The sequence below is a fragment of the Idiotropiscis lumnitzeri genome, chromosome 11 (assembly GCF_059441095.1).
Source record: "Idiotropiscis lumnitzeri isolate Australia: NSW breed Sydney's pygmy pipehorse chromosome 11, RoL_Ilum_1.0, whole genome shotgun sequence".
Lineage (NCBI taxonomy): Eukaryota > Metazoa > Chordata > Actinopteri > Syngnathiformes > Syngnathidae > Idiotropiscis > Idiotropiscis lumnitzeri.
Window position 1 is genome coordinate 10874301 of NC_142401.1, and position 20991 is coordinate 10895291.

Sequence of the window (20991 nt, forward strand, 5' to 3'; positions counted from 1 at the left end):
TACTGTGCATACATTTGCTCATTCGGTCTCCAGGAAATTAATGTAAGTCGATGAGATGTCCCCTGAAGTGAAGGAAAGCACTTGGAAAAATAATGCAACAGGAGTCCGCATCACTTTATGATAGCATGCTTACATCAGCGCAATAGAGAATTTCCCAGTCTTTATTGCGCCAAATTAAAAAAAAAAAAAAAAAATCTTACGGCAGAGTACTAAACAAAAATGTTTCAAAAAGTAAATAAACCGATTTAATGATCTTGGCTTGGTGACCGCACAGATTGAATTATTCTGTCCGTGAAATCAGAACCAGCTCAACATGAAACTATTCGTCTGTTGTAAGAATAGCAGTATGGTTACGGTAATTGTAGTTTCTGCCATCTCATTGAAGAGCATTCAGTTGTTCTAGATGAAGAAAAAAGATTGATTATTTATCAAGAAAAACATCATTTTCAAACAAATTATGTGAAATTTCCCGCTGCATACCTGACAATCTCACTCATTGCTGAATAAAATTTATTTTGACGCTAAAACTGTCCCAACAATAACTACGCAATATCTCGCGTTATAAAATGCATTTGCGAAATAATTCCAATACTTCCCTGCAATTGTGATTTTATATTTAATTACTGTATAATAAAAACATATATGTATACTGATGCATGTATTGGCGTTTTAGTGTAAAATAGGTAGGAAATTTTTTTTTATTATAAAATAAAATTAAAGAACAAAATAAACTAAAATACGCTCCCACATTCATCTGGGTTTTTCTTCAATATAAATATGCTATACACCCAGTGTTCAACATGTGCCCTACGCTGAATACTGCGGAATGGAATTAATCGGTATGCCAAGTCATTTGTAATAGTCGTCAGCTTTCCCAGCCAGCAGGCACAGCAAAGAATTTCTTTTAGCCTCACTTCCATTGTTCAGACCTTTAGTTTAATGGTGGATATCAAACACGTGCAGATCTCAATTATCATTGTTAATGAGGGAGCGACTCTGGAGGAATCCCGCTTTACATCCGCAACCTTCAAAGGTCCTCAAAAGAACATCTGAGGGCCTTTTATCGGACAAAGTTTCTCCTTCATTTGAATAATTCTCTAAATGGGCCGCAGGGAGATAGGAGTTAAGAGTGATGTCCTAAAGCCCTGAAAACTGAAATGAGATCTGCCCATGAGCAGTGGAAAGACCTCGTCGTCTATAATATGGATTAGAGTTCAGGGATGCGTATCATTCTCTTCCTCTTTTGCACTTCTTCTTTTATTGTGTGTGCGTGCGCTTGTGAACATGGCATACGTGCTGAGAGGTGCAAAAAGGAAGGTCAGGAGGTGTCGCGGCGCTGCATCTTCACATGGCCTTCGCCTCATTACGAAGGAGCACGATAGCCATCGGAGTCCCAATAATATCTCGTATGTCGCCTGCTAATGAAGCGCTAATGTCCACCCAGTGGACATGAGAACCGTCTTTTATTCCCCCATCTTTACGACACTCTCAAGCCGAGGCTGCTTTCTCTGTCTTTATTTGCTGATCTAATTGAAACAGCAGAGGAGACTCTAATGCAGGGATGAGTGTGACTTGCTATTTGATTGCGTGGAATTCGTCATTTTAACGTTTATGTTGACAAGATGTAGTTAAGCAAGCCTCGAAGCTAAGGAGGCAAAATGAAGTTGTTGATTTTGCTGGCTCAAGCAGGAATTTGAAATCCATCGCTGCCGCACTGCACAAAGATAACACCTTTGACGAGATTTAACTGGCATGGACAATTAACATTTATTCAATAAATCGGTGATTCTCAAAGTGTGGTTTGAGTAGCGTTCGTGGGCTCCCTCTAGTGGTATGTAAAAGAATTACTTAATTAAATGTTGCATGTTGCAGGTTAACGTTCAGCTTTAACTTTAGTTATGCAGGACAATACACTAGTTTTACCGCTTTTACGGTTAAATTTAAATATGAATATGAATTTTAATCTTTTAATCAATTAACAACTATATATATATATATATATATATATATATATATATATATATATATATATATATATATATATATATATATATATGTATATATATATATATATATATATATATATATATATATATATATATATATATATATATATATATATATATATATATATATGTATATATATATATATATATATATATATATATATATATATATTTAAGAACAGTGTTAATGTTAAGTGTCCAGGTAATTTTTGTCACAGGCCATATTGCAATTATGGTCTCCAAAGAAATGTTTAATTGCCTCCTCTTATTTTTCCATATAAAATGAAATATATGAAGATTTGTATTCATCAATATGACAATTTTGATAGATTTTAGCAAGAATAATCTGAATTGATGCGCACGATTTGCTTTTGCGGGCCACAAAACAGATATGGTGGGCATGAGTTTAACACCAACGGTTTAAACTGTGCAAAAATGTTAACGTGGCTAACAAAAATATTAAAATATACATTTTTGTTTTATTGTTAGTTACAGCTGTATTTCATTGTTGGTCATTGCGGTAGTACTTGGTGTAAAAAGTTTGAAAACCGCTGAAAAACAGTCATAGGCCATATAAATTTAATAATAAAATATTTTCATAGATTGGCTAAAACTATCTGTTTAGGACATACAAGCAGGCACACTAACTTTAACCCTTAACACTAAAATAAAACTGTCTTGGTTAAATGTGCTTTAAAGATTAGCGGACCACACTCATAGCTCTTGTGCTGGATAAGGTTTATAGTGGAAACATAAATTAGCTTTAAAGCTACGCAATAAAACATTGTAGAGATGTTCATTTTATCTCCTGCTTGGTTTATTGGCCTTTCTATATATGTTTTTGTTGGTAACGAAGGAACCGGCTTGGATTCTTCTGCGCTTCCTTTCTGGGGTCATGTTGCAGTGTAAAATCTTAATGCAGCAGTGAATTATTTGGCACGTGGCACTTGAATGGAGCGAGGTTCAAGCGTTCATTCTGACGGTATTCTGAAACGTTAAATGCTAATGTGATAGCATCGCTATTTCTCAATGGATTTGATCCCAATCTCGTAGAAGGAAATGCATGATAGGGATTTTCAAAGTGTGGAGCGAGTACAACTGGTGGCACCAAGGTTCACTCGAGTGGCTCGCAAAAGAAACACAATTCATTCAAAACATGAAATGCAATCTAACATTTTTTTCATCAAGGTTGTCGCTGTGTTCGATTTTTCAAAGAGCGGTACAGTAGTTTTTTCAGTTGATTTTAAGTACAGTTTGGGTTTAAGTAATTTTTCAGTACAGGGAAAGGCTCATTCATTTGAACTAACTCTTTTCTTTACCTACTGTATATTTAAACAGTGTTAATGTTGAAACCGTCCATAATGTAAAAGTGGCTTCCGATGTTACATATATTAGTTGAATAAAACCTCTGCCTCATTTTTGATGATCAACCACTTTTTCCTCATAACAATTTTGTTGGTGTTGTGTTAATTTTTTCATTGTAATATGCTGTGGGCCAATAAAAAATATGCAGCGGGCCACAGATGGCCCCGGGACCAGACATTGGACACCCCTGCCTCATTTTATTATCTTTTAGCAAATGCGTTCTTTCTGAGGGAACTCAAATTTAGGTTTTTGCTCGCATTTTTACCTTTGTACTTAATCTTTAAACGTCCAACGCGCAAACACACACGCATGTATATACACACACACACGCACACAGTCTGCAGTAGCTAAAGGGCAAATGCAAATTTCACCATAAAGTTAAAACCAAAGAAAGAAAGCAAATCTGAACTCAGCTTATTTGGTTAATGCCATTAAGACACAATGACCGTTCCCCACCCACACACACACGCACACGCACCCCGCCAAACACCTGCACAAAAGAAAAAGTAATTGTTTCAACTTTCACCCGTGTCCTCTATTTTCTCCCTTGGCGGCCCTCTTCCTTGTCAAGAAGATTTACATGCTCATTTTTTCAACCTCCTTTATGCTGAGATTGTCCTCCTCTGTAGGCTTACACAAACACACACACACACACCACTCCCTCGTTGTACAAACACAGCTGACGGGAGCTGGAGTCCGGCGCTGCCATGACACAGTCGCGTGCCGCCCAACAAATGCCTCTCACTGTGCGCCTCTTCACGTTTGGAGTGTGCTCGGGCTCCCCCTTTGCGATCTCTGACCGTTTCAATCTGTCATTTCATCAGCTTGCCAAACCGCACTAATCAATATGTCTCTGAGGTCAATTCCATTTTATTTTATTTTTTAGTTAAAAAGGAAAGTTCCACTACAGACTTGAGTCTCCATTCCGTTAATTGAGTTTCAATCTACCCCCTTTTGTGCAATTCAATTTGCACAAAACATTTACTGCTTAGCCGCACAGTTCTTCTCATCAATAATGGAGCTTTTTGAACAACCTTTGCCCTTTGCACGTCGGATAAAGCGCGTCGCTGTTTGCCTTTGCTGCAGTTATAAAACGCGCTCTGAAACTATTGTCATGTAAATGGAGGCCGCTGGTGGTCTTTTGTCTGTGATGACATTCAGACGCTCCGCTGTGTTACTGTGTGTGTCCAAACGTGTGTACGTGTCTGATGTCACATGACAACCAAACAGGTGAAATGTCATAGATGTTTATCGATACGGGTGTCTTTGGCTCGTTAAGAAGTCTTTAATCGGATTTTTCCAAAATAAAGGACTTCCTTTCCTCAAAAATGACACTTAATCCTTAAATCAACTGTTCAAAGGTCGAAAAAAAATGAACAACGTTGCAATATCACAGTCATGTTGTATATCAGTAATAATATGAAAATAAAATATTGCATTTGTATGCATTAAATGCAGCTACCCTGTACATAAATCCTATCTAATTACAGTATTGTGCTTTTGGTACAGATTCTTTTTTTTGTCAGTAATACTTCAATGTTTGTTAACTTTATTGCATGAAACCTGGGAGTTTAGTACACACAACCAAAGACTAATTGTGGTTAACTTTGTTGTCCCGTGAAATCTATCTGACACTATTTTCTGCAAAACTCACCAATTTACGCAATTCTGTTTTTCTTTCAATTCCCAAAATGCCACTAGATGGCGCCAAAGTCGTAATTGGTATCAAGGAAGTATTTGTGATCAATCTAAAATGTTTTTGTATTCATGAGGGGAATCTTAATTTAGCCCTGATCGTTAGTAGAAGTTACAAATAATCTCGAAGCGATTTTTAAGATTCCTGTTGTTTTGCAGCGCTCACTCCAAAAGAGAGATCAGTGGTGAGCAGTGGCAGTTTTTGGTATGTGCAATATGTGCGGCTGCACAGGACGGGATTTGTGCTGAAATGAAATGTTTCTCTCTTAGCATCATGACATTTAAATCTGCACCTCCTCTGTGAGTGGAAGGGCGAGGGGACACCAAAGTAGGGTTTAGCACAAGATGCCATTTCGGACCGCCGCTGGGGGTTAAAAGTGTGCGAGAATACAAGAAACAGTTATGTGAAGTAAGCGTCATCAATTTACGCATTCTCACTTTTTGTCAAAGTGAAGTTTGTTTTTCCATGTTTCACATTAGTTAACAGTTGTTAAAATGTTACTTGAAACATAATCAAACACAGACTCTTTAAATTGCATTTGTCTTCCCCATATTTTCCTTTCCGAACAAATTTCAGTTTCTACTGCAGAATGCTTGTCTTTTAAAGTCACAAATGTGCGACTTTCTTCATGTGAGAGCTCGAAGTGGTGCAGTCAGTTATGGATGTCTTTTGCTGTGTGTCATTTTAACCAGGCCTTTGGAAACCAACCTGCAGCTGCCTCCTGCTGCATGGCACAACACACACAACCACACACACACACACAGACACACACACACCCACACACAGCACGCGCACACTCACACTCAGTCCAGGGGGCAGTAAAGTGGTTATCTCTCTCTCGCAGATTCTAATCTGACAGCAGCTCCAGCCTGTTGCCAGGTTACCCCTGGGGCGTCAATCTCCATTTAAATCCTGGCTGCCTCCCCACCCAGCCATCAACACCAGCCCTGCACCACCCAATCCCTGAGGGTCCACACTCTCCCTTCCAGTCGCACGGTGGCAAGGGCACCAGGCCGGATTCGCACGGGCCAGCAGGTGACATGCGGATGCTTTGGCATCAGCTGCCACTCAGGCAAAGATGTCTGTGTGTGTGTGTGTGTGTGTGTGTTTTGTTAATAGCGCACTGCAGTTTGTTCAACATGCACAGAGCTGCAGGCTGCTCTGAGTGTGCTTTGGCACAGGCTCACACACACTGTACAAGCCGTCCTTGTCGAGCAGGGTGATGTGGGCTCAATGGCTTTGTACGACAGAGGTTTGTAGCAGTGGGAGGATGTGGGCAGTGACTGCACAGTGGGCCCGGCTCAGGCCCAATGACGGGGAAATGATTGAGAGATGGACCGATAGGCCGTCTGAGGCTCCAGAGAAGCTTCTCCTCTAGCGTGTCCCCCGTCAATGGACTTCCATTGTGTGTGTGTCCAAGAGGACGTCTTGCACGTTGACCCTCGCCCCGGGGTCGCCCAGGGGGGCACGGTCGAGGAGAGAGAGCGTGCATAATTGCAGCGCAAACACAAAGGGCAAGCCCACCGAGGGGTCGCGTCGGCGCGCCGGCTTGGCCTCTCAGAAGTTGGCGGGCGACGTTTAGGCGAGCGCTGGTGGGCAGGAAACATTTCCGGAACGTCTGATTCTGTCACATGGCTTTATTCACTCAGACATGTGACTGTTTGGATGCTGTTTTTGTTTTTTGTTTTTTTAGCTTCAAGGCTGACAAAGGAAGTCTTTGCACTAATCTTCATGTTGCAACCATACCTATTGGATAGACTTTCTAATATTTTACCCTTTTGATCAGAAAACCAAAATATTACAGATATCTTTTGTGTGTGATGCTCTGCAATTATTTTTCAATTTAATGACTCGTTAACAATCATTGTCAAAACTGAGTCCTATTGCCTGAGATTCACAACCCTGTCTCTCGAACCTTAGCCTAGCATGCTTAGTGCATGTGGAACCCAATGCGAACATCTGGATGGTGAACTCATCTGCCATTTATTTGGCTGATAGACGGAGACCTTTTTTGAAGTGGACTCAAAGAGAGCCGTTCATGATTCGTGGCACCCGCCACACTCCTGAACCCCCCACACCCGCACCCCCTCCCCCAATTCACGCGACAGTTCTGTTAGCACATGAAATGCTGCACTGCTCAAAGCCGATGGTGGCCAGAAAGAAATGGGACAATTTGCTTTGTGGTATTTTACATTCGTGTGGAATTTGGGCATTTGCTGTCTGAACATTGATGCAAATACATTCTTATCGATGACCATTTTAGTAAATGGCTGAAATGTAATTGTATAGTGTTAAAAATATACCACCTGGAGGAGTTGTACAATAGGTTACACAGCTAAGCGCAGGTATAGCTCATCTGCCGTCAAATAATCATGCTAACTATGACGGTAAGTTTCAAATTCATGGCTCTGTTGTTAGCTAACCTTTAGCATAGTTAGCATGACATTTCTGTTTGTTGACCTTCCGCTAATGTTCCCTTATTTATAGTTATATTTGTCTGCTCTGTCACATGCTGTTGTACTTACTAGAAGGCTAACACAAAGAACAACAGCGTTTTTTCTAACTTTGTCATTTCCTTCGGGAGTGTAGCTTTGACTAGCAGATAGTGTTTTGAAAAATCTAACAGAAATCTAAAGAGACAACAACAGGAAATAATTGGGCTTGCTTAGATTTTATGTGGTTTATCTGCAATTGCTTTAAGGCGTGATTAACAAAAATAAATTGAACTCATAACAACTAATTAATCCATTCATTTATTATGATAACCCTCCTGAGCCATCACCAAAGGGGATTTGAACCCACGTTACCAGTAGAGTCATCAATGAGTCTCTTGACAAGAAGGGCATGAGGATAATGAGAATACAATACGTACACATTGGCAAAATACAGTTTGCTCATATTAAATTAACCGATACAACTCTAAAACACATTGCCTTTGGAGAAAAGTGTTGTGTGTCATGTTCATATGGGCCCCTTGTAGACATTATCAAAAAGATCTGCTGTTGACAGCGAGAGCCAAGGTCAGTTCCTGGTCCTCTCACCATGCTTTGTCTGTGGGATCCTCGGAATGTGCCGGAATGTGGGCTGCAACAGGTGGACTGGTCCTGCACAGAAGGAAAAAAAAAAAAAAAAAAAAAATGGAAATCCGCATACTTCAGGATGAATCAAACTTCTTCCTTTGGGATGCTAACAGTCATAGACGCAATCGAATGACATCGTAAATAATGTGACACAATTTTTCGTCGAAGGATGCAATGAAGACGTGGAGGATAGCCAGCATTTTGTGTCTTTTCTTCTTACAAGAAGAAGAATGGCACATTTTCCCGTTCTAAAAATGTTGACAAATGGAAGGGGTTTTTCCTTGCCGACTGTTGTGACAGAAGGTTGCCTAAAAAAGTTATGTGCTGATCTGTTCTTCCCATGGCAAACTGAGCAAATTGTACCAAGTGTTAGAAACTGTATGTTTTCCTTGTATGACATGATTGAATGACAGGAAACCATTCTCCTTTTCTTCAGTGCGACCAGAGAGAGGGAAGCAAGCAAACTGAGGTTGACTTAACATGAGCACAAGAGTCCAGACATTTCCTTTTATTTTTCCCTTGTGGCAATTTTGTTCCCCCTGGCTGATAGATCGGGCCGGGATGCCATTGTCGCCTCATGCGCACAGATTGTCCCACTCTCTTGCAGATGGACTGTCAGGATGTTTCTCATCTCCGGCACTTTTTTTCATCCAATTCCAGCCGAGCAAGTAGTTGACAGGCATTTCTTGGGGTTAAACAGGAGAAATAACCAGCCTGAAGTGCAGTGGGATAAGACTGAAATGCTCTTCTGTCAGCCCCCCCCACCCCCCCTTAGCCCCCCCCCCCCCCTCACCCCAATCCACCCACCTCCCTTTTCCCTTCACTCAGATTGTTATCGTGGGTGAGCTTATTGCTTCCTGTAGAGACCTGGAGCTGCCTCCCCTGTCTACTTTATGTTCCTGGATAAAAGCTAAAGCCAAATTATTACTACTTGCAATAAACTGGACAAAAGTATCAGTTTAAAAAAAAAGTCAGAAAAGAAACTCCACCAAAGTACTCTTTAGTCCTGGTGAGGCGGGAGTTGTTTCCTTTAAAAGTACAGGCTGTCCCAAATGGTTTGGCATCATTTGAAATATGAATATGAATGTCCTACGCAATTGAAATGAAATAGATTTCATTCCAAAAAAAAAAAAAAAATATATACTATATTTTATCACGTAGTGATGTGGTCTATTAAAAGCGTTCCGGCGAGTTAAAAAATTTTTTGGTTGCTGTTATGTCACACAATTCGCATAGTTAACACATCCTAAAACACTGCTACAACTTCCCTTTGATCAGAAAGACTGAACCATACTGCCTTCCTTTATCTCCAGTAGCCTTGATTATCATAACGGTCTTCTCACTGGACTCGCTCAGAAGACAATCAAACAGCTGCAGCTCATCCAGAACTCTGCAACTTGGATTCTGACCAGGAAAAAAAAATATGAACATATTACTCCAGTCTTAAAGGCTCTATCTACACTGGCTCCCAATTAACTGTAGAATTGATTTTAAAATTCTGCTACTGGTCTATAAATCACTGAATGGTTTGGGTATTGTGTCCATTTGAGAAGTGCCGATTGAAAACGAACCAAGTAGGGCTCTGAAGTCTGCAGACTCCGGTCAGTTAGTGGAACCCAGAGTTCAAAGTAAACATGGTGTAGTTGCATTTAGCCGTTATGCTGCACACAAATGGAAGAAGATGCCCAACAGAAGTGAATTCAGCCCAGAGTTTAAATGCTTTTAAATCCAGGTTAAAAACGTTGCTTTTTTTTCTCAAACCTTTGATTAATTAGGGTCGAACCATTTTTAAATATTTTTTTCTTTTTTAGATATTTTAGTAAACCACTTTTATATCTTTACTTTTAAATGCTTTTTTTATGTGTTTAAATGTTGTCTTGTAGAGTACTTTTGTTTTTTCTGCTTTGCTTTTAAATGTTGTTAACTGCTGTGTTGGTAAATGTTTGTAGGCGTTGTGTCTCTGCTTGTGTGAAGCACATAAAGTTGACTTGTGTATAAAATCTGCTCTATAAATAAAACTGCCTTCCCTTGCCTTGCCTCGTGGTATAACACTATAACCTTGTCGGTGTTTTCTGAATTATGTATTTGTTTTTTGCGGCTGCTTACAAATTATATTATTGTGATGACTGTACACTTCAGCCTCCCGCTCCGATTACCGCAGCACTTCTGGGGTAATCCGAGACTTCCACCCTCTGACACCCGCTGCCCTGCACGACTCCTGCGTCCCCTGATTAGATTTGACTCAACATATTGAATCCCCCACCGAAACAAACACCCTTTTATGGACATGATTACACAAACAAACACAGCATCCAACCACACCCCAAAATGCTACATGGAAGATTGTTTACACGGCGGCACTTATTCTCAGTAAAAGCTGCTAATAAGAGCAAATTACTGCCAACAACTCAAGCACATCAAGTGCCACACTGCTCCGCTGTAATGGAGTTAACTTGTGACCAATCCGATTAGGAGCCTGCAAGGGGCCATTTGAGCCTGCGGAGGGGGGCGTGGCCTGGAGAGGGTGGAGTCGGAAGGGTCCTGGGGGATACCTGGATCCTGGGGGCCACGAACTGTCGTTTTTTGGACAAAACATGATTTGGATGGATTTGGGACTTGGATGCTCTGTCTTCCTTAGCAAAATAAGAAATGTTATTTCTTACATTATAAATTGAGTTTGACCAAGATTTACGTTTTTATCACCTTTGAATTGCAATCGCCCTTTTGCATAATGTATCACCTAAAACAGGGGTGGACAAACCTTTTGATTGCAGACGGATGGAGTGTTTTGGTAACCTCACCTCATCGGAGAAAAAAAAAACATTTAATTTTAAATGAAAGTGAACAAAAGTGTTACATGAAAATATATGTCTTTGAAAGACCTCAGTATTTAGAAAATAAAACATTAACAAGGTTTATTCATTTAATTTTAAAGTTCGGCGGGCCGGATTAAAACGTTTAATGGGCCGCATGTGGCCCCCGGGCCGTAGTTAGAACATTTTCTTTAAAATGCTACCTACATGTGTCGATATGGTACATATTGTTATAATTAAAAAATGCAATAAAATGATAAATTATTATAACTTTACAAATATAAATTTCATCTTTACACATCCAAAATTTTTATTATTTTGTACACCAACTCGAATTAAGGACAGTATTCTCAGGCCAAATCGTCGTGGCCCCATCAGGACCTTTGTCATTATTTTTAGTCTCTTTTTTTAGGAAAAATGTTGGCAAATGGGTTGGAAAAGTCATTAAATCTAGCAGAAATGTCACAAAGTTGGCAACATCGCAGACACAAGTCGTAGCTCTTGCTCGCTACTTCACTTGTGTGCACATAAAATAAAAGCACAAATTTCAAAATAAAAGCAGCACATATTTTAGGTTTCATTTTGACATCAGGATCTCTGTGCGGGCCTGTCAACGATGGCTGATTTTTTTTTTTCCACAGGTCATTTCTATCATGTCTACTGTCAAGTCATAAAGCTTCCACTCGTGATGTTTTTAATTGAATACTTACAAGGTTAAGGATGCACATCTCTCCTTTTGAGTCAAAGCACTCTCAGATGTCGACGGCCGTGCTCGGTTTGTTTTTGTTTCGCTTCGTTTGAGACATTAGGCTTGCTTGTGACCCGCGAGGTCAGCGAGAACACAGCCCTCAGCTCGCCGGGGTCACTTTTGTTTGACGTCTGGAAATGTTCGGGCCGAAACTCAAAGCAGGCCCGTTAATCAAAGCTAAAGCAACTTTGATGCCGCAGTATCTCCACTTCATTGAACCTCCATTACCTCGGCCCAGCTTCCTCATTCCACGTCCCTGTCCGCCCTCCTTCCCCTGTTCAACTGGCTCCATTACCAGAAGCCCCCCACCGCCACCCCTTTCATTCAACTCGCTCCCCTTAGGCATCCCAAACCTCATTTGCACAGACATGTTTAGCCAGCACAGGAAGCAACCCATGCCCTTAACAAAATTACAGTCCAGCCAGCGAATGAGCCGCGGGGCCGGTCTGCGGGGACCAATCACTGAAGTTTCTCGGCCCTACCAGTTTTTCGTTTGAAAGAACAAGAGTGGCGCCTTGGAATATGTACTTTTTTGTTTCGTTTTTTTTTTTTTTTTTATCTATTGTGATGTCGTGCGTAGCAGCTTTGGACCTGACCAGCATCTCACCTCTCACGATGTGAACTAATGTGCTCCATTTCAGCTTTTCTATGCACTTCATGTGCTGCTTTGAATGATGAGAGTGATAAGGCTTGTAATGATGGTGATGTAAATGTAGCGAGCGCTCCGTTAACAGACTCAGGGTGCATGGCCGCGCTCTGATCGCTATCTTGGCGGCGCCTCAGTAATTTGGCTCTGAAGTTTGCTCTATTAATGGAACATTACTTTGCCTTTCCCCTCTCGTTTCCTTTCCTTTTCGCATCCTGCATTCCTTTTTGACCTCGCCGATACTCCCCCCCCAAAAAATATATATCCTCACTGGTCACAACATAAGGTACATCTAATAACAGTGTAATCGCCTATGTTATTAGTTTAAACTTTCAACTATGACCTCAAACTATAATATTGAAACACAAATAGTATTTTAAATTCTTACAAGCATCTTCTACAGAGAAGTTTTCCTCTTTAGTTTGAAATAACTTACGCTAACCTCCAGCATCCCTCGACGTACCCTTGCTGACGACAGAAGTGGAGATGCTTTTTTTCCCCTCCTTTTGGTAGCTTTAATTGCGACCGCGAGCTGTTTTACCAGCTAGCTAGCGCTATGCTAACCCGGGATGGTTCATCCAAGTTTGCTAGCTCTCTTCATGCCAACAGCAAAGTCACGACAAAGGTGTTAATACACTGCTTATGGTTTAATTTAATTCTCATTAGCCGGCTAAACATTCCCATACACGTTCAAACACTCCTGTGACACCGGTACATCCAACAACACATACTGTATGAGCACTCGCCACATTGCTGCTTATTATGCCCTGTTACCTTCGAACTGTTCTCCTAAAGCATACAAAAAAAAAAACAACAACACATTTTCTCGCTTGTTATCGACGACATTAAAAAAAAAAAAATCGCAAGTAGGTGAGCTTTTCTGTATATAACAGGGGTTACTTTTTTTTTTTTTTAATTATTAAGCTAATTCCCCAACCGCAAATTTGCTGGGGTTGAATGTATAGCAAATGGATGAATGTGGAGGTATACCTAATGTTTCAAGAACATCCCTTGCATTTATGTGCCTCACACCTGCCTTGTGAAGCTCCGTGGGAGTGTGCATGTCTTTTTGATTGCTGTTAAATATTCCAAGGTGCTCTGTGGTGTTGGGAGGGCCAACAAGCCTCCATTAAATGTCTGTTTCTGTATGCATCCAGGGCTGCAGAGGGGAAGCCGTGTGAGATATCTCCCCATCCCTCATTCCAATCACCTCTCGCTGCATGCCCTCTGCTCAGGTAATTAACTTCTCCCTCCACCGGGCCCTCTCTGCTCCTTATCTGGACTCCATTCTGTTAAAACTATCAGCCTTCCTCGCCCACCGCCATGTCTAATGCCTCTGCTTGAAGGTGGGGAATAATCCAGGGCCAACACCTGCCCTCCGCCACTTCTTCTTCTTCTCCCATCACATCACTTTACTCCCGACACCCGCTCGGCACCCTTCATCCCTCTCTTCGTGTTCCTCCCCCTCCCCCAATTTTTAAAGAAAAGAAAAAAAGAAAAGAATCGGGGCTTTTCGTCGATTCCCTTCTCTCTGAATGGAGATTCAAGCGTGTGTGATTGGATTAATTAAACGTGTTATCCCAATCTTTGAAAGGTAGACGTGATCCCTGTTCACTATATCCTGATTAGCACTTTCCCTCGCTCTCTCTTTCTCTCTCTCTCTCTCTCACACACACACACACACACACACACGCACATGCAAGGTGAGCAAAGACAAGCTAAATCTTGGACTTTTTGAAACTGCTGGGGATTAAGGAACCGATTGTAATTGCTTTCTCCCTCCTCCTCTGTAGGTTCATTTGTATTGAAGACTTGTTACTTCTCTGTGGCATAGCGGGGGACGTCCCCGGACAAAGAGCCAATGAGAGGACAGGACAAGCCGCGGAAGCTTCAATACCAGTGCTAATCATTTATGATGTAGAAAAAGGTAATGTGGCCGTCAGATATGGGAGGAAAATAGAAAGACAAGCATGATCTTTGGCAGATAATCCCGAACATGATTGAATGTCACAGCACTTCTCTCTCCGTCTCCTCTTTATATCCTTCTCGGGTTTCATGTGACTCTCAGTGTGTGGTAGCGCTCGCCCAGCTAGAGGCCAAGTGTTAAGTGCGTGTGTGTGCGTGCGTGGGAGGGGGTGTGTTGGAGTGCGTGTATTTCTTTGCACAGAGGATTTGTTCCAGATTGTGTGTGGTTTAACCCACATTGTTAAAAACTAAGATCAACTCATCCCAGTGGAAGTGAAGCCATGCTGCGGTAACTTTTCCTTTGAATGAATCACAGGTCTTCCTTCTTTTGTAGTAAAAGGCTCATAGATAAGAGTTTGTGTAAATGTTAAACAATCATAATGATTCATTATTTATTATGAACAATTGTAAATCCAGAATGACACTCCACCAAGGCCGAAATGATAAACTGCATTAAGATTAAATTTTGATGTTCAGAATATTTTATAGGAAAGCAAGGTCAATCAAACGCATTGGCAGCATTTTATATGGGAATGAATCATATTTTGTAACTTCAACACGACATTCCTCCTTATAAGGAAGCAGAGCCATGTGATATCTACGACATCTGAAGCTACATTTTTTCAAGCCTACGCCCTTTTTTACATAACAAAACATATTTCAGCAAAGAAACTCACTGACCTGAACACACCAACACAAAATTCAGCATGCAGAGAAATAAAAAAAAAATAAAAATACATACATATATATATATATATATATATATATTGGGGCAGTGCTGTGACCTGGCCATTGGTGGGAGCTCACCGCTGGCGAGTTTGCTCAGACGCTCACATCTCTTGGATGTGCCTCAAGCGTGTGTGAATTGGTTGAAAGCAAAAGGGCCACTGTCAATATTTCCGAATGTGAGTAGCCGAAGTGTCACATTGGGCCATATATTGGGAAATTACACATATTGCTTGTGAATTTGTACTTGTAATTTATGAGTAGATTTGCTGTCTCTTCTGTAAAAAAATTGAAGATATTAAAGATGTTAAATTAAACAAACCCATTCATATTATTGAATTCCCTCAATAAGACTCCATAAGCGAATCAATTAGGAGTCAGATCCATAAGTGGTATTGATAATTGAATTGGAACACGTCAATAATTTTCTAGTGTCATCATTCTTAATTGAATAGGGAAGTATTTATTTTCTGATCAAAACTCTCCAGCTCGCCCACGACCCTCGTGAGGACAAGCAGATTATATAATGGATGGATTCTCTTAGTTATTCATAATCTGTCAAAAGTACATGTCATGTTAAAAATACAAAAAAAACTTCTTGATAAAACGTTTGAATAATCTGAAGCTAAATTTAGTTTATGCAAAACAAGAAACAGTTACCAATATACCGTGATAATAAAATACTCTGTTATCTGATGTTTCCAAACGAAAAAAAGCTGATAAGTGATGGATGTGATCTTATGTTAATGAAGCTTTTGCATGATTTGCTTCCCGTACGCAGACGTGTCTGACAGGTGTCCACACAGTGATAGATAGCGTTCTCGTTAGAGCGACAGTAACTCAACACGTAGACACTTCTATGTGTCTTTTCTCCCTCTTACATAATTCCAACAAATATATTACACATTAAAACATATTGAAAATCCATATAATGGGGCTTCCTTCTTCCATTTGTTGGTTTAAAAGGCAAATATAAGTTCAGGCTTCAAGGGCTTTGTACTTGTTGCTTAATTCCGCAAATAAACTTCATTCATTCAAAGTGATTAGATCAATTATTATTCATACTGCATCAACCAAGCTGTGTAAATCGGTGAATTGCTGCCTAAATCTTTGAGTGTCACCCGTATTGTGTTGCTCGGATAAAGTAGTACTCTTTTGACACGGATGTCTAAAGTCAAGCACAAAGACCTGCCTCACACACTCTCCATGTGGCAAAAGAAGGATTGTTTGCTGCTGCGTGGACAATAGTGGCGACATACGTTCAATACGTGCCTACATTTAGGGTGGACAATGAGAAAGTATCTGTAAGAAAGTACCATAGAGGAAGAAGCAGAGCATCATAATTTTTTAACTACAACTCGATTTAAATAAAATTCACCCGTGCTTTATCACTTAGCTTAGTTTTTATGCCCCTTAATAATGCGTTCGTAGACCTCTTGGATCCATTAGTCCATGTTGAGATTTATTTTACGCTTAGGGCCACCGTAGTTGTTACTGGACAATGTGTAATTGAGCAAAAACAAGATTTGGGTTGCTTTGTGTCACAAGTCAAATCATATTTGTTTATAGCTTTGGGAATCAAATTGTGCTCAAATCACTTGACTATAGAATACACACAAGGGACAACATGACCTCAGTCCGAAGCTCATAGATGTTTCGCTGGCTAGGCCCCTCCTACTGCTTTTGTGTGCCCCAAAAATTGGACTAATGTTCACTTCGCAAATAAAAGTGGATTAGAATTCTAATTTAGATTTTGAATCAGTCCTCCTTTATTGGATCTCATTAACAACATATAGTAAAGAACATCCGAGAGGACGGTGACATGACTAATCTGGTCTCTCACCTACATGGATCCAATCCCTCTTTATGGCTTTCCTATACGTTTCCATGTGCGCACTCAGTCTAGCGAGCAGCCCGGTGTAAAATGAACCCATCGTTGAGCAGCAGCTTTGTTGGCATGACAAAGCGTGGCGCAAGCACTCAAATAACAAACTAAGTAAGGCGTTGCATGAAACTGCCACCACCCGTCGCTGTTTGTGAACACCAAGAAAAGCCGTCATCTCACAAACTCACTGCGTGGAAAGGAAGGATCCTGGGATGCTTTTTGGTTTATTTTTCTGGTAGTAGTTTGCAGGGTTGTGGTCATTCATACGTAGTTTCCACAATTCCAACCACCACCAACAACAATCTGCAAAGTGAAGATCCCTCTGAAAATCTCCCACCTGTTCATTTATCTGAGAGTTGACAGCTACATTCTCATGTCGTATATGCAATTACTAAACGAAATGCTAAATAGAATAAAATCCAATTCCCTTTCTAAAGTGGGCTCACCTTGCACAAAGTGTAATGAAATAGCTGTAAAAATGTGTTTAGGAAAAAGGTCCTGTGCTGTCCCTCTTGGTCTGTTTCATTGTTTCTAAGTGGATTAGCATAGACAGACAGTGATGGAGCCAGCAGGACATTAATGCTATTAGTACCTGCAGACTGAGCAGCACGGATCAATTGTCAATCCAAATGTTATTTGGCCAAGACTCACTGGTGATAAAGACTTTCAAATGAAGAGCACTTTGCCCTCCATGTGATAACCATTTCTTAAAGGGTTCCCAATGCAAGGAAGAGACTTCGCTTAACATGGATGAGCATTGGTTGCTTTTCACAGTGGAGGGTTATTGATAATCAATCGACTGAAACTGATGGAATCTGATCATAAACCGGCTTTGCATTGACCGTCTTTGACACACACTTGAATATAGGCTAAAGAGATTCGTTTTTGTTCCCAGCATAATTTGACGGTCTCCATTTCTCGGAAGAAATTCCAACGTTAAGGTAAAATCCCATGGACAAAAAAAAAAAAAAGGAGAATATGTGATTTACAATCTCTCGTGTGTCCCACCATCACGATAACCTTGCTGTCTGGCCTCCATTATCTCTTCAAGGAAGACATCATTGGATTAAGCGCTGGCCCAAACATCTGATATGTAACGGATACCTGCCATTATTAATTACTAAGTGCAATTACAGCGGAAGAGAAAATGGGAATAACACATACAGTGAGGCTCTGTTTGCCATAATGGACCTGGATTCTTTTGACATAATCATTTCTGGGACTAACAATAGTTTGTGTGTCTGCATTCTGACTGCGCAAATAATAAGTGGGGCTAAACTCTATTATTGACTTTGTAAGGCCACCAAATCGAATATAACCTTTAACTCCCATTCACATCAAGGCCACCTTATTTTTGCCCTTGAAACAAAATGAAAGTCATTTGTTTTACAGGCGTATACAAAACTGTGCAAATCTATTTGGCCGTCACTTGCGTTGTTATTTTGATTACCTCTTTCCATATAGTAAAAAGAAAGTTAACAGGATTATACAGACACACACTTAGATCAAGGTCACCTGATATTTTTTATTTTTTAATATTTATTTTTTATTTTCTATTTTCTATTTTCTATTTTCTATTTTCTATTTTTTATTTTTTATTTATTTTTATTTTACATTTTTTATTTTAAATTTTTGATTTTTAATTTTTAATCAATGGAAAATCAGTGACCTTAAAGCTAAAAGGTGACATTGAAATAAATAATGGGTGCTTATTCCTTCACTATTGTAAATCTCAAAGGTGTGATTGGTATATTATGCCGATAGTCTGAAAGCAGCCGTTGAAGCGTTTCAAAGGAAGCGTCGATGAAGATGTTCCCGTGCAAAGCGGAGCCTCTAACACAGTGGAAGTGGTGCCGTTCATTTGTCACCAGATGGATTGCAGTCATTGCGAGCAAAAGCTTTTCATTTGACTCCGGTGTGGTAATTAGGTTTCAATTGGCTGTGCTCTCTAAGAGGAATGGGTAATGAAGTTAGTCGACGCACGGGGCAATGTGTGTACAGAGGCGCCGGGAGTAGTTTGGGTCAGTACATTTAACAGTCTGCTTCTTATGCTCTAATTCATTGTGTAATGCCGTTTATTGTGCGTATCACGGGCCTTTTATGCCCCCGTTAAGTGGCCCTGGCACATTACTGTAATGGGGATGGGGCATGAAAACAGTGAAACCTGAGCTAGCACCTCTCCTTGACTTCCTCCTCTCATGTCTTCATAATAGCTCTCATAATTTTGCTTCCGTCCCATTGGTTCATCACGTCCCTGATGTCTCTTTGCCGTGATGCCCAAACTCTGTTGATGTCGTTAATGGCCGAGGACAGACCGTGGAGCTCTCAGGTTACCCAGCAAGGAGAGCGCAAGAAGGGATGTGGCTCAAGAAAACGATGAGAATTGATTGCATCCAACGAGTGCGGTTGATGTATAATAATTGTGATCTTATGTGCGAAGTATGGATGTGTGGTCACGTGAAAATAAATAATCGTGGGTTGATCCCCTGTATATGGGTTGTGTGTTTGCGTGGGTGCGTGAGGCAGTGGGCACATTAACCACATAACGACCCCGACGTGACCCCTGAGAAGCGTGTAGGCGCCGAGTTCAGTCTGACTCTTGTCACATGATCCCCTGATGCCCCCCACCCCGATCACCACCACCATTATTCACAATGGTATATTAATCTCAACAACACATACATACATACAAACATATTTACACAAAATTCTGCAAGAAATATGAGCAAATAAAATATGCAGAGCACAAGTGGGTAAATGTCTGCCTCATAGCACTGCAGGTTCTGGATTCAAGTATCAGCTCCGGTCTTCATGTTAGGTTAATCAAAAGCTCAGAATTGTCCATAGATGTGAACGTGAGTATAAATGGATCTTTGAGTTCTGAAATTGCCTGGCAACCAGTTCAGGTGGTACCCCGCCTCTCACCCAAAGTCAACTGGGATCCTTCTTGGGAGTGCTGTGCAATCTTTGACCTTTTGTAGAAATTGAGCTCAGGCCTCACTAATGTCATCATAGAAGGACTGTGCTTCTGTCCGATGACGCTGGCTACTTTGTGATTAAAGGCTTAGCAGGGTGAGGAGAAGGATGACATGGCCTTGGATGGAGTTTCTATTACTGTGAATACAGTCAACGCTGATCCTCACCTTCTTGCAGCCTACAAGGTGGAGACCACCGGAGCCTGCTGAGGTGTTTGACCAAAAGATGTCACTCCTATTTGTTTGTTTCATTAGAGTGGAAATGGTAAAAGTCTCGCGTGGTCAAGAGCAAGACCAAGTCGCTTTAAGTATGTTATTCATAAGTACAATGCCCCCTTAACTCATTGGCTGCCATTGACGGATGTAGACGGCAAAAAATATATTCATCTTACCTGGGCTGGCAGTGAATGACTGAGTTAGCTTTGTAACAGTTTTGACATAAACCTGCTGTGACCATATTCGTTTTAGAATCTTTAATTAAATCGAGTACATGAAGTCAAGCAGGCGACAGATGACTTCCTCATCTCTTTCCCGCTCTCCCACAATTCAGGCCTCCAGCATGTCTGCATCCTTGGATTGCGTGGACTGACTCCAACCTGACTTCCTGTGACAGAATTTTATGGAACGCCGGCCACTCTTACACATTGAGCATCTTAGCAGCTGGGTAAGTGTGTCTTTGTCGCTGATATCATCTAAAGTACACTTTGTGTGCGTGCCAGCTCACAGTGTCCGATCACATCAGCATTCTTGCGGATGCCGCGATTGGTTTTGTTTTTCAGATGATCCATGTACAGCTGAGTGGTAAAAAAAAAAATACTCTATTCATTTACTACGCAAATGTTATATTCATTGAGTACTCCAAAATGCTTTATTTAAAAATGATTTCTATAAAATTTCTTATGCAGACCTTTGCATGTAAGATAAATGCCATACGCCAATTATCAGATCGTTTGGGTAAAAACTAAAATTGCTTTTTGAAGTAACGTGTCTTCTTTGACAAAACGGCACTCATAAACAGGTGTTCATACAAATAAAATAACCTCTCAAATAAAATCCCCACTTGAAATAAATTCCTGCTACTCATTA

The 20991-nt window shown here is 40.6% G+C and overlaps 1 long non-coding RNA gene across 2 annotated transcripts in view; it reads left to right on the forward strand.

The window, feature by feature from the left end:
* The first annotated feature begins 5926 nt into the window (after nt 1-5926).
* The window catches only part of LOC148327362 (uncharacterized), a 28619-nt gene continuing 13554 nt past the window's right edge, over nt 5927-20991 (forward strand). For both annotated transcript variants that reach the window (XR_015845778.1, XR_015845779.1), the window contains exons 1-4: nt 5927-6102; nt 13512-13589; nt 14148-14281; nt 20456-20569. This is a non-coding gene — a long non-coding RNA (uncharacterized LOC148327362). The remainder of the gene's footprint in view (nt 6103-13511; nt 13590-14147; nt 14282-20455; nt 20570-20991) is intronic.